Raw genomic sequence first — 13,605 nt, forward strand, 5'->3', positions numbered from 1 at the left:
CAGGGCGCTGGAGCGGCGGTCTGCCGACACCGACAGCTGCCCCTCCGGGTCCGGCACCTCCTTGGAGCCTCTAACGGCGCTGAGGAGGAATGTGAGACCTCTGCCTGGGAGATGACGGTACCAGTAGATGTAGCTGGCTTGTATACTGGGGTGTGAGCAGGTGATGTTGATGCCGGTGCCCTCGCTGGTCTCTGCCGACGTATCTTGCTGCACCTGAGCTCTGCTCACAGCCACTGCCGAGAACAAAAAAAAAAGTCATAAAATCCATTTTCTCCATCAGAAGATTTCATGCAGAGGAGAGAGGAGAAGAAAAATGGTTGACAGAGGAGAGGAACACGTTCTGAGAAGACAGAAAGTCTTACTGACTGGTTGTCTGCACTCAAAAAAAGAGCTGGTATTTTTGGAAGGACAGGCCGAGCCAGGAGGAAACAGGAACGAGGGCAAAAGGCCACGCGGCAAGCAGCAGTGAGGGGAGGGATATTTAAAGGAGAGCAGGGAGAATGTCCAAACAGGAGGGAGGGGTGAACTGAACTCCCTGGAGGCAGCCGAGCTGAACGCAGCAGGGACGAAAAAGAAGGACATCATGTCGGAAAGAAGACCCCGCAGTTCGGCCCCGCCAGCAGCAGCCCCGCGCACCCAGAAGCACCGCGGCCAGCCCCGCCAGCCTCGGAGCCCGGCACGGCCGCATCTCGCCGCTCCGCCGCCCGCACCCTGGTGCGCTCCCCCCGCCAGCCACGGCTCTGCTCCGCCCGCGCCGCCTCCTCCTCGCCGCCGCCACCAGCTCCGCCCGAAGGGGCTGCGCCCTGCGCCGGCGTCACTCGGGCTTGCTCCGGGCTGCGAGTGCTGGGCGCCTGTGCGCGGGTAGCGGGGTTTGGGCTCTGTGTGTCCTGCAGCGTAGCCCGGGCTCGCACGCTTAGGCGGAGAGGTGAGGAACGGCTGCGAAATCTCCGTCGGGACAGTAAAAGGCAACTGTTCACCTGCAGCATCCTCAGCGAGGCGAGAGCTCAGAGTGACAAGGCGAGACCGTTCGAGGAGAGATACATTTCTGAGCCCTCGTCGATCGGCTGTGCTCGGTTCTGCCGCAAATCCGGAAACCCGGCAGCGGGAAGGGGTCGTGCGCTTCTGCCCGGGAACGCGGCACCGAGCTCTACCAGAGCCCCGGGTCACACAGGCTGCTGTGCCGATGTCGCTGCTCGAGGAGCCCGAGAAAGCCGGCAGCAGGGCTGGGACAGGCGGCTGTGAGTGTAGAGCATCAGGCTTTGACTTCTGCCTTTTGTCCTCTGTTCTACTCTCTGAGACAGGGACACTCCTTGTTGAAGCATATATAAATGCTTATAATGCACTTCGTCCAGTCATGAGGAGCACTAATGGGAAATTAAAGGCTGCTTGTCCAGTACTGATCCCTGAGAAACCCCTTAATAGTTTCCTATCCCCAGCTGTACTCTGAATAGATGGTTCAGAGCAGTTGGATCTCAGCAGATCATCTAGTTTTTCACCTACATTATTATGCATCAACCCATGCCATAACTCATCCATTTGGTAGTGAGGGGACTACACAACAGGTAGTGGAAATGGTCTCACCAAAATCTAAGCACATAACATTCCTCGTCCTCAGTTTTTTTTCACTGTCTCCACCATCTTGTAGATGACACAATGAGGTTGCTCAGGAATTATTTGCCCTCTGCGATCATTTTGGCTACTGATAATAATTGTGTTGTCCTTGGTATGTTTAACAATGGCATCTGAAGCACTGTAGGAAGGAGTGAAGGGCATAAAGTTCATTCCACCATCTGAAGGAGGCTGTGGTACCTGTATTATTGTTTTCTTCTTTTATTTTCCTAGTTAGGACAGCCACCCTTCATCTGTTATGGCTCTTGAGGGGTGACAAAGAGCAGCCTCACAATGGCACCATGCAACCAAATGCCCTTGGTTGCATCTCACCTCATCTCATGGACACTGGTATGTTCAACTGGAACAAGTTTTTCACATGGATTTCTCCCTTATAGGGAATACCGTTCTACTCTAAATTCCGTGAAGAGATTCAGGGAATTGGGAGGCCTGAGGACAAGCCTTACTAATGGGAACTGAGGAAAAGAAAGCATTCAGTATTTTAGTGCTTTCCATTTTGCTTCTCATCATTTCTACTGCCTCACAGACTGATGGTCATATGTTCTCATCAGCCCGTGGAGACTGCCTCCCTGTCAGACCCAGTGGAGACAAGTGAGCACAGATGGGGAAGACATTCAGAAGCATGGCAGATGCTCATGAACGCTTCAGGTACATGTGTCCACTCAGCATCCATGCTTATGCACAGACACAGCTGGAGAGGCAGGGGCTGAGGCCACGTGGAGCTGACTCAGGAGACACTGGGGATCTTTCTGCAGGGCAAGGATGCAGTGGTCTGAGCAGGACAGGGCTCCAGCTGAGCTGACAGCACAGTTTGCAGATGTGCACAGACAGCTCAGTGAGAGGAGCCCAAGGAGGTTACGCAACATATCCAGAGGGCAACTTGATGAGAAAGTGAATTGATGCCATCTGCCATGGCATCCAATCACATGAGACCAGTGGAGCAAGCTGGGATGGAGAAAAAGAGGAAGATATGAGAAATGTGCATGCAGGGTAGCCCCAGGCCAGTATCACTAGCCTGAACTGAATCCATCTCAGCATTTGAGTTGAGTCCCCTGCCATCGCTGACTCATTCCTGGCCCAGAAAAACTATGGCCTCTCAATTTCAGCACTTAGAAGAAGCCTGTGTGAGGGAATGGGTGTGGCATAAGCCAGGAAATGAACAAGCAGCGTTAAGGGAAGCAGCCACACAGCTCATGCCATTGGCTGTTTTCCATTCATCACAAGCACCGCAGAAAATTGTCACTTCCATGAAGGCCATGCCTGGACCTGGGGCAGTGCTGGGTCTCTATTAAATGCAGCTCAATTCCTTCACCCTCTAATCAACATCTCTCACCTATTTCTTCTTGGTACCCATGTGAGTCTGAAGTCCTTCTCCTACATCCTTTTCTGTTCATGCCTGTGTTGGTGTTGGCTGAGATGGATTTTCCACTGAGAGAGAGAGAGCAGCCTTGTTGCATCTCACTGTTCTTTTCGGATCATTTCGGGATGAAGTGAAGACAACATTTTGCTCCCTTGTGCCATTTCATAGGGATGCAGACATCTTCCTTTGGATGAAAGGCTGAGAGTCCTGGCACTGTTTAACCTGGAGAAGACAAAGTGCAGGTGTCAAGAGGATGGGCCAGGCATCTTTTTGTTGGTGCCCAGGGACAGGACAGGTGGGAATAGGCACAAACTCGTACACAGGAAGCTCCATCCGAACATGGGAAAGCTCTTCTTTACTTGGAGTGCGAAAGAACAGATCACTGGAACAAGCTGCCCAGAGAGCTTTTGGAATCTCCTTCCCTGCAGGTATTCAGAACCCACCCTCCTTTCTGACTTTCAGTCCTTGTAGACCTGAAGACCTCAAAAGCCTCCCTGGGGAATTTGCTGGCTTCTCTCCCTCTTTGGGGCAATCTTTTTTTTTTTTTTCAGGGGATAAGGTGAGGACAGGAGGGGGAATTTACATCCACTACAGAGATGGAGAGATGTGGATTTGACAGATGGTGTGCTCATTTGGAGAAGAGTGGGTTGGATGGTCATATGGGAGAGAAAGTGTGTGGCTTCTCTGACGTGGCCAATGTCTACCGTTACTCTCTTCCTCAGCTCTGAGGGCGTGCTCATCACGTCGGGGCGCTTGGACTTGTCCGGCTTGGGCAGCCGCTACTGTGGCAGAAGGTACCCGCCCTGCTAAAGCCGCTGGCCGTGGTCCTGCAGAAATTCTTTCGTAAGCCACGAACATGATGCTGGATCACCTAACCGCGCTTAGCTACCCTAGGAAATGCTGAGAGCAGGAGGCAATCCCGTGCTTTCTGAAAACATAGCTCGCCTCTCTCTTTCTTTTCCTCTACCACCATTTCCTTCCCACTCTACCCCCTCTCAGTCCCCTTTTTTTTCCTTCTCCTCCTATGGGCAGTGAGGCTCCTCAGAACCAGTGTGTTCCCTGCTACAAGGAAGACATTCGCCCTGTATAAGCTCAAACAAGGGACCGGATGAATGTACTGTGGAGCCTCTTCTCAGTGTGACCTCATTTTCCTCTGTCAACATTCATTAAAGATTTCTGCATCATATTGGAGTTTTGATTTTTCTTTCTATCGTGTACAGTCTCCAGAGCAACCAAGGGAGAATGGTTCTGCTCTTCGTTGGTATTAGATGGGTGTTTAAGGAGACCATTCTCCATTCCCAGAAGAATGGGAAGCTGTGACACACTGCAGAGGCTGCTCTCTTGGACGCTGTCCCTTGCAGCTGAAGAAGATATCCCTGGCTATGGCAGGCCTGTGCCTGAACGCAGTTGTATTTACATTATCACACTCACAAAGGCACGTGCAAACAATGCATGCACAGAAATAAAAGCTCGTGCACACTTCAGTTACATGTGAGCACCCGCCATCCACGCTCATGCACAGACACAGCTGAAGAGGCAGGGGCTGAGGTCATGGGGAGCTGACTCAGGAGACACTGGGGACCTTTGTGGTAGGCAAGGCTGCAGTGCCCTAAACAGATAAAGTCTCCTGATGAGCTGACAGCCCAGTGAGAGGAGTCCAAGGAAATCAGCAATTTCTCCACAGGGTAATAGGATGAGGAAGAGAAATGAAACCCAGCAGTGTAGCCCAACTCACTGGCGTCATGGTTTTATGATTTTTGTTCTTGGCATTCCTCATCGTAACTTCATGCAGTGCACTGGGACTTAAAGAGTTCATGCTGCAGTCCTGTGGATTGCTGGTAGTACCTCAATACCTGAGGACCTGAGATGAGAAGAACTACAGCTCCCAGAAGACTTCACCACTGTGTTTCAGTTATCCATTCAGAGGGAAAAATAAAACTGCTTGGGACTTACGGAATGATGTCTTTCTGGTCACCTCTGTGGTGTGTGCACCCTAGCCATCTCCCCTTCAGTATTAGAGTAAGGCCTTTGGTTTTTGGGCACTCTCTTTCTTTCATTTATTTGATTTATTCACTTCCATTCCAATGATAATGTATTGTGTTACCTTGCATTCCACTAGGATATTTCCTCAATTAATTCTCTCACTTAGCACATTGCTGATGTTCTGGGTTTAGGCCCCTCTCCTTCCAGGTTCTTATATGTGCTGCACTGGGGAAGGAGGAGAGGATAGAAGATGGAATAGAATTGTGAGAATGTCCCTCAGGTGTCAAACACAGCCCTTGCAGTCAGTCCTGCTGTTCCCCACACTCACATGGTGTGCAGTCCTGACACAGACCCAGCTGCGCCTGACTCACTGGCTTCAGTCAGTGGCTGCTGTGTGTGCCGTGCTCATTTCTCTCGAGAACTCAGGGAGGTGCACCCTGGTCAGGATGGAGTTTGGCGGCCATGCAGGCAGCGCCCCCTTCGGGCCCGGACGGCACTGTGTCCCCGCCCCGCCCAAAGGGGTTCGTGCCCGGCCGCAGCCCCGGCTTCGCTCCTCGTGCGCCACGGCGCAGTAATACACGGCCGCGTCGCCGAGCCGGGGCCGGGCGAGCCACAGGGCGCTGGAGCGGCGGTCCGACGACACCGACAGCCGCCCTTGCGGGTCGGGAACCTCCTTGGAACCTCTAACGGCGCTGACGAGGAATGCGGGTCCTCGGCCCGGGAGCTGGCGGTACCAGTGGATGTAATCGCCGGTCTTTATGTTGGGGTGTGAGCAGGTGATGTTAATGCCGGTGCCCTCGCTGGTCTCTGCCGACAGCTCCTGCTGCACCTGGGCTCTGCTCACAGCCGCTGCCGAGAAGAAAAGAAGCAGCAAACTGACAAAATCCATTTTCTCTCACAGCAATTTCATGCACAGGAGAGATGTGCACGATGTAAGAAAGAATCCAGAGGCGAGCGCGGCCCCGGCCCCCCGTGCCCCCGCAGTTCGGCCCCGCCGGCGGCAGCCCCGCGCACCCAGGAGCACCGCGGCCAGCCCCGCCAGCCCCGCGGCCCGGCACTGCCGCATCCCGCCGCTCCGCCGCCCTCGCCGCGCCGCGCTGCCCCCGCCAGCCCCGGCTCTGCTCCTCCCGCGCCGCCTCCTCCCCGCCGTCACCGCCACCTCCGCCCCGGGGCTGCTCCAAACCACTTCGCTGTCTTTCAGGTGTCTCTTAATGGCATCTAACCACATTTGCTCCAAAACACATCTTTGAAGGAGGTATTAAGTTGTTCAGTAGTTCCCTGAGTTCCCTTTCTCAGTCCTGCTAAATGTTTTTGATGCCTGTTGTTCTTTCCTAGCTACGACCACCATCCCTCAACTGTCATGACTCCTGAGCAATGTCAGAGTGCTGCATCACAACGATGTCGTCCAATCAATCACCTTTGGATGCATCTCAAGGGCACAAGTATGTCCAGCTGGATTAAGTTCTCCATTAGGTTTTCTTCTTTTATACGGACTTATTCTTCACTCCCCTGAATTCTGTGAATGAAGCTCAGGAGCCATGTAGGTCTGTCTGAAAGAATTGTCATGAAAATGGATGAAAAAGAAGCATTCATTATGTTACACATTTACTTCTCTCTGTTTCTAGCATCTCATGGTCCAGTGGACATACAACTTCCTTAACTTCCTTTTTGCTGCCATAGGAGAGTTCTTCCCAGCAAGTTTTCATCTCAGGCTGACCTGTGGTTCCTGACTACATCCCTGCATGGGCAGCAGTGTCTCAGGGTTGCTCACACTTAGACTGCCCCATTTCAAATTCTGAAATCTTCAGAATTTTTGATGTCCAGCCATACTGCTAATCCAGCATTTATTGGGATGGCTAAAGTCACTGCTGTCGGGAAGCAGAATTGTGTGGAAGAGTTGTAAGGGATTGTACACTGATATGCAGGTGAACGTTTGGAGACCTTCTGCAGCACTGTACTTGCTATTCCTTTCCAAGGAAATCAAACAGCCAAGACATCAGCAAATTTGGGAATTTACTATCAAAGGGATGCGTCTCCTTTTAATCTTACACAACTTTTCTTCTTCCTCCAGTCATAAGGCTTGAGTTCAGTCACTTCTGATGACCTCTCGTAATGGACCTAGTACCTTCTCCCCAGTGTCCAGAGGGCTGTGTCTCTTCTGGACGTGCATGTCTGTGACTAAAGCAAGAGTGTTTCTCTTGTTCTGGATATCACCATCTTCCAGCCTCAACCATCCTGACTGCCTCTCTCAATGGCCTGTTTGCCATGGACTCCACCATCTATCATGTCTTTCTTGCTTTGTAGTGTTGAGGCTCTAGCCTTAGACTGGGGTCACCCTTGAAGTGCGTCTGAGCACCTGAGAAGCTCAGACATCCTGAAGGGATCTGGGTGTGCTGGCTGACATCAGGCTCAAAGAGAGCCAACACTATGCCCTGGCAGCAAAGAAGTCCAACTGAATTTTAGAATGCACTTCACACTCCATAGGCTGCTGGTCAAAAAATATCATTCGCTCACCGTAGTTAGCCTTGGTGTGTCCTCAAACAGAATATCTATCACAGTTCTGGGCTCCAAAAGATAAGAAGTTTTTTAATGTTTTTAAAGCAGCCAGAGGAAGGCAGCACTGCTGATAGTGGGGGTGAAGTGCTTATCCTCCAAGGAGAGCCAGAGGACACGTGGGTTGTCCAGTTTGGAGAACACAAAGCTTTGAGATGACCTCATTGCTCTCTACAGCTTCCTAGGAAGGAAAGCAGAGAGGGAGGTGCCGATCTGTTCTCCCTGTTATCTGGTGACAGGACCTGTGGAGGAATGGGACAAAACTGCACCAGGAGATGTTTAGGCCAGATAGTAATGATACTGTAAGTTGTTCAATCATGAAACACCCTAAGACTCAAATTGGAGTGTTAGAAAGCAGAAATTCTTTATTTTTGGTGCCGGATGCATGGGGGATGAGTTCCACCTGTCATGCATTTGTTGCACAAAAGATGCTCAGCTTATATTCATTACTTATGTTACATATGCAAAAGTTTTCCCATACAGTACAGAGTTATTCCATACTTCCCCATAAAATCAATTCCATATGGTTTCTCCTCATCACACATGTTCAGACTTTTTGTGGTGGTGGTCCCACAGCCCTCTGCATTCACCATATTTGCTGAATTGAAGTAGAACTTCCCTTCTCTACTTTATTCAAGGAGTTAGGTATATCATTCTAATCTACTTGGTACAAGGGCAAGATTCTTCCTGTTCTTTAAATGAACTCCAGGGTATCCATCAGGGAGCATTACCATGGTTAACAATATTGCTACATCTTGTATCACTAGGAAAAATTAGTTTACCATGAAGGTTGTCAAACACTGGAGTAATCTTCCTAGAGATATGGGCGATGCCCCATGCCAATCAGTGCTGAGAGACGCTTGGACAATGCTTTCATTAATATGCTTTTCCTTGTGGTTAGAGCTAATAATGTCAGAAAATTGAACTTGATATTAGAAGGTGCCTTCCAGTTCCTCTACTGTCCTCTCCACTAGCTTTATTAGCAGCAAGATACAGATTAACAGAATCTATTGGTTACCTGAAGTGGTAATGATGTCCTCTGCCCATATATGCATCAGTGATAGCAAAAGCACTCGAACTTTGCACAAATGGAGACCCTCTCTCTTAGAAACTTCCAACACTGAGCATGCTCCTACCTCTATTGTTTGCTTCTTTCTTCCCCCTCTCCCCCTTTTTTTTTTTTTCCTTAAAGAGGATGAAGATTCAATCAAACATTGAGATAACTCTGCAGTGCTATGATATTGACTCCTGAACCCCGTGATAATTCACAGCCCATAACAGAGATCAGCTTTGTAAAGAGACTCTGTCCGTTACTGTGATTTCCTTCATGTCCCATTCTTGGGGGTTGTTGGTCTCTTCTGTGATCAGTTTATAGGTACTTTTGAGGTTAGTCTCTCTGAGGTCAGCTTCTTAACATGACCGCATTGATGATGGTCTGACCTACACTGCCCTTCTGGGATCCCTTTGAATCTCCAGTGATATTTTGAATACATATTGATATACGTATTGTTATTGATAAGTTTTATAAACATATCACTATCAGTCTAAATTTGTTGTTAAGCTACCTCAAAATGCCTTTATACTACTTCTACATGCTGCTACGATTACTTCCTGAATGAATATGGCCTCTATGCTTGAGTGTATTATGGAAGGTTAGATGTGGACTGCTATGACTTCTACTTACCCATAGGCTGGGAACCCGCTGATTAGCATGGTGCCATGAGGCACCTCCAAACAGCTGTCTGGGAACAACCTCTCCACAGTCGTACAACAGAAGGGGGCGGTTCTTCTCTGTGCTATCTGTAACCTGGACCTGAGCCCAACGAGACAAAAGTGTGGATGATCGAACGCAATTTGGAACTTTATGAACTTCCCTGTATCCATCTCGGAAAGACAGCCTCCTCCTGACACTGTTGGGGGATCACAGCAGTCTTTGGGGAGTGTGCTATGAATTGGGTGTCCCTTCCAATCCAGGAGGGATTGGACGCCCAGCGACTTCCTGGGCGCTGAGACTCAAATTCCAGTGAGGGACATGAAGGTGCTGGTGGCTGATGACCAAAGGATGCTTCACCAGATTGACACAAAATCAGTCCTTCCTCCCATGGCCCTGCAACCCCAGGACTCGTGCTCTTCTGGCTTGATGCTGCAACTGCCCAAGTGTTCAGCCCTGGCATGAGTCCACACCAGGACTATGAGCTGCAGAAGTATACTTGTCATTGGTTTCAGTATGGGGGACGTGTCCTGCCCTATACAGCACTGAGAATGCAATGGAAGCATGCCTACTCATCAGTGGTTTCACACGAGCTGGGCAGGATTTCTCAGCCTTTCTCCCCGTACATTAAGCTAACCCCAGCCTTTCAACCTTCTTAGTCTTGGAGAGAGCTGTTCTGTCCTGGCCTGGAGAGGTGGCAGGGGGAGTGGGGGGAAGGATGAATGTCACTGCACTCATAGATTCCCAATACTAGGATGAGGAGTTAAGCTCAGTATACAAATTGGTGTGAGGTAGTCCTTGTTGAAGCCTGAGTTTTGCAGTATTAGAGGGTGAACATTGTAGGCTTTGAGAAAGAGGACTGAAGGTAAAAAAGTTTGCATTTCTATGCCTGGTTGGGAAACACCTCTGCCATGTTTGCTCTGAGGTTGTTCAGTCATGCTCAGGCCCCTTCTGGTCAATACTTCTCTCTGGAGCTCATGCAAAAGCAGTGGAGATTGTGCCTCTGATGTGACCAGAACACATGTTGTTATGTGGGACACACAAGTCACACAAACACTCACCTGCTCATGCTTATGCATACATGCGTGGAATCCTGCAAACCTCTATACCCACAGGCACTTGCATAAACCCAGCACACAAGCTCTAGTTATTTCACACTGATGGCCTACTAAGCATGCTGATATCATTTGCCTTTGCTGGATTCTTCCAGCATGTGAACTGAGTGTTCTGTCCACACTGATGTGTGCTGCCTCTAAACACTTGGGCCTTTCTTCCTGCCACTCAACAGATGCCATTAGTGAGCAATGTGAGGGACATAAATCAGGATGTGAAAAACAGCAGTACAGGAAACCAACACATAGCTCGTACCATTAGCTGGAATATTTTGCATTCAAGAGGAGCTTGTCACAAAATAATCACTGCTTCTAGGGATGCCTCTGAAAATGGGGCAGTTTGAGTTCATTATAAAAGCCAGCCCAGCTCCTTACTGTCTCATCCACTTTTCTTGTCTCCTACTTCTGGGGAACCAGGTGAGTGTGAAGCCCTTTCTTGTTCTCTTCCTTCTCCAAACAGAGCTCTGAGCTCAGTGGAACTCTCAGCTGCTATTAGCTATGTTTCATGCCTGGCTCTGCTTATCATGAGAGAGGGAAATGGGGAGAATGTTTGTCATGGGAGGAGGGTAGGCCTGTAAGAAGGTAACTTTCGAGGTAGGATCTAGGCAGTAGCTGCATAGGTCTCAGGGACCTTCATTGGGCTCTGTCAGGATGAGACCAAGAATCCCTTGGACATCCCTGAACTGTTTTCAACTGCCAGCACTGCATGTACATGGATTCTCTAGTAGTGTGATGCTAGGCTGCTCCTCATGTATCCCCATGTCCTGCTTCCTGCCTCCTCTCCCCGTACAGGTGCACCTCAATTCCTGAGACATGTCCTGCTGTGACCAGTGCCAGCCATGCCAGCCCTGCGGCCCGACTCCTCTGGCCAGCAGCTGCAATGAGCCCTGTGTCAGGCAGTGCCAGAACTCCACCATTGTCATCCAGCCCTCTCCCGTGGTGGTGACCCTGCCCGGACCCATCCTCAGCTCCTTCCCGCAGAACACCGCCGTTGGATCCTCCACCTCTGCTGCTGTTGGCAGCATCCTCAGCTCTGAGGGCGTGCCCATCACCTCGGGGGGCTTGGACCTCTCCTGCATTTCCAACCGCTACTGTGGCAGAAGGTGCCCCCCCTGCTAAATGTGCTGCATGCTGACCCAGGCAAGGACCCCCAGGAATGCTGAACGTGGCATTGGACAGAAGAGCAAATGTTGTGGTGCTGGTTTTGCCCTGCAAAATGGATGGGTACAGCAAGCCTGGAGTCTCTGACAACATGGAGAAAGTCTACCGATACTCTCTTTCACTCACTCTTTCTATCTAGTATCATTATTGTCCTTTCCCTCTTGACGTGTTTGTTATTAGCCCCCCAAAATGAGCTCTGCATGAAACGCTCATCTCTCTAAAACTCTGTGCTGAGATGTAGTGCTCTGGGCCATGCTGCAATAGGAAAGGGGAACGGATTCTTGTCTGATTCTGGTGCTCTGCTTGCAATGACATGATTTCTCTCCTCATACTCATTAAACACTTTCTGCATCCCTTAGTGTTTTTTTCTGTACTTGTGTTCTTTTTTCCATCACTGTAGAGATGGCCAAGGGAGAAAGGGATTTCTTTGGTGACAACAAGCTGGGGAGATTCCCCTACTCCTCTGATCATTGTAGGTCATTGTACAGTGCTGGCATTCAGCTTCCAAACACATTCTCTTGAAGGAGACGAAGACAGTGATAAATGTTCCTCCACCACCAATGACAATCAGTCCCTGCCTTGCTCTGTTTTTCTTACACAGGTCTCCTTGAACCTTGATCATGTCAAGTGAATGGAGATCTCCACAAATGACATCCTCAAGAGAGGATCTCTATGCATTGGGGAGTCCCAGTGAAGACAGAAGTCCCACACACTCTGGGGAAATCTATTCCACTGGTTTTGGGAGGAGCAGTACTGGGGAAGGAGACTCAGAGAAAGGTGTTCTCAAAGGCCTTCAAGAACTGGTAAGGCATAGCTTTCTTGAGGATGGCCATCTGTCTCTATTCCACTTTCCCATCCCTTCCACTCGCCCTTCACTGAGGGTACAGCTTCCTTGTGTGGTCCTAGCAGCCATTATAGAGCTCCTGTGCTGACATAAATTTGCCTGAAGGGTTTCCTCAGGGCATTATGATACCTGCTATAGAAGGCCACACATTGGAGCCCCCAGTCCCTCTCAGCCCAACACTCCCATGGGTGCAGCAAGGACCAGGATACTCACAGCTTCTTGGTCGTGCCATGTCTTCCCCAAGCATGGAACTGTTCTCCTCAGGCTCAGGAAATAGAAAACATTCAAAGTGCCCCAACCCTTCAACCCTTCTCCACTGAAGACTCCGTGTGAGAGCAGATATCCCCATTTCCATTGGAACATGACAGTGAGATTGTGACATGTTTCTGTGCTCAGTGGGATCTTCGAACTTCCCCCAGTCATGCAGGACAATCACCAGCCCAAACACAGGACTCAAACTGGAATATCTTTTCCAGGCATCAAGATCCTTTCATATTCCCTGAGCCCTGGGGCTCAAATAGCCCTTGTGCTGCATGCAGTATCTCTTCACCCTGCAGACTCATGCAGAATCACAGAATCACAGAATTGCCAGGGTTGGAAGGGACCTCAAGGATCATGAATCTCCAACCCCCCTGCCACATGCAGAGCCACCAACCATTCCGCCTAATGCTAGACCAGACTGCCCAGGGCCCCATCCAATCTGGTTTTGAACACCTCCAGGGACGGGGCATCCACAACCTCCCTGAGAAGAAGGTCAAGCTGTAGAAATGTACACCTGCAGCAGAGATTCATGATCCTTGAGGTCCCTTCCAACCCTGGCAATTCTGTGATTCTGTGATCATCTCCTGCCATACCAGGATCCTTGAAGGTCCAGTGCAGTCAAGGGATGGAACTTTCAGGTAGGCTTTGATTGGATCCAGCCTTGGCTTCTGACAGAGGGAAAAAAGTTGATATGGGAGGGACAGGCAAAGAAGGCCTTCTGGTGAGTGACATTAGAGGGAACAGGGAGAACAGTGGAGGTGATGCACGAGAAGGAAACTATCATGAAAAGCAGAGCGCTGTGCAGGATGAGGATTGGATCTGCTATCAGTCACTTCTTCCACAGACACTGGTTTAGACAGATTTGTCCATCCTTCTCCAGGCATTCATTCAGCCATTCCTTACCTCATGAGTCCTCCTGGAAGGGAGCTACAAATTACAGTCTCTGAAGTATAGAATTTTTCTTGTTCCTGACTTTTTCTCTTCTGTCTCA

General features: G+C 49.9%; 2 pseudogenes; one reads left to right on the forward strand and one right to left on the reverse strand.

The window, feature by feature from the left end:
- Positions 1 to 5,348: 5,348 nt before the first annotated feature.
- Positions 5,349 to 6,038, reverse strand: LOC116239423 (T cell receptor alpha variable 4 pseudogene; annotated as a pseudogene).
- A 4,628-nt stretch (positions 6,039 to 10,666) lies between these two features.
- On the forward strand, positions 10,667 to 11,467 carry LOC149914880 (feather keratin Cos1-1/Cos1-3/Cos2-1 pseudogene; annotated as a pseudogene).
- Positions 11,468 to 13,605: the final 2,138 nt, after the last annotated feature.

The sequence above is a fragment of the Phasianus colchicus genome, chromosome 26 (assembly GCF_987193195.1).
Source record: "Phasianus colchicus chromosome 26, bPhaCol1.hap1.1, whole genome shotgun sequence".
Lineage (NCBI taxonomy): Eukaryota > Metazoa > Chordata > Aves > Galliformes > Phasianidae > Phasianus > Phasianus colchicus.